General features: G+C 63.3%; 1 protein-coding gene across 1 annotated transcript in view; it reads right to left on the bottom strand.

The window, feature by feature from the left end:
- COL9A3 (collagen type IX alpha 3 chain) overlaps nucleotides 1-837 on the bottom strand; it is a 31,068-nt gene that overhangs the window by 12,558 nt on the left and 17,673 nt on the right. The window lies entirely within an intron of this gene.

Raw genomic sequence — 837 nt, 5'->3', positions numbered from 1 at the left:
TGGCCGTCACCCTGGAGTGGCCGTCACCCTGGAGTGACCGTCACCCTGGAGTGGCCGTCACCCTGGAGTGGCCGTCACCCTGGAATGACCATCACCCTGGAATGGCCGTCACCCTGGAATGACCATCACCCTGGAGGCACGGGCATCTGCAGCTGTGTCCTGGCGGCTTCTCAGGATTCACGTCTAAAAAGGGGTCTGTCTGCCGGGCAGAGGCGGCCACAGCAGGCACACGAGGACCTCAGGGACCTGGCGGAGCGTGGCTGGGGCCCAGACCAGACCCATAGGCTCCTCCCAGTGAGCTGGGGCCCTGGGCAGGCCATGTCCCCCTTCTGCCTGGACCCCCAAGGAGCCAACGCTGCAGCTGCTGCAAGACCAGCAGGAAAAAGTCTTGATGAGGTAGAAACTGTGACTGTTGCAGTCACTTGGGACTTGGTGTTCAAACCCGTTTTATAGCAGCGCAATCCTGTCAATTGACCTCTGTCGATGGTGCCTCCGCAGACACTGCAGGCAGGAGCAGGCCTGGCTCTTGGAGCCTCAGCCTCCACTGAGGAATGAGCACTGCCTGTGTGCAGGTCGCCCGCCAGGTCCCCTGCCAGGCCTCTACTCAGGGCAGGAGGCAGAGCCCAGGCTCCTGCAGCCACCCACCCACAAGGAACACCACATGGAAGGTCAGAGGGGCCGAAGGCACCACAGCTGGGGCCGATGCCACTGCCTCCACCATGCAGGGAGACACTGCCCATGGTCAGAATTGCCACCGGGAGCTATGAGGGCCTCTCCCTGTCTGTGTCCCAGGGCACTGTGGTGGGGGTGGGGGACTGTGGTGGGGTTGGGGGACTG

This window comes from Piliocolobus tephrosceles, chromosome 20 (assembly GCF_002776525.5).
Source record: "Piliocolobus tephrosceles isolate RC106 chromosome 20, ASM277652v3, whole genome shotgun sequence".
In the NCBI taxonomy this organism is placed as follows: domain Eukaryota; kingdom Metazoa; phylum Chordata; class Mammalia; order Primates; family Cercopithecidae; genus Piliocolobus; species Piliocolobus tephrosceles.
The sequence above is the reverse complement of the archived record's forward strand: the minus strand, read 5'-3'. Positions and strand labels throughout refer to the sequence as shown.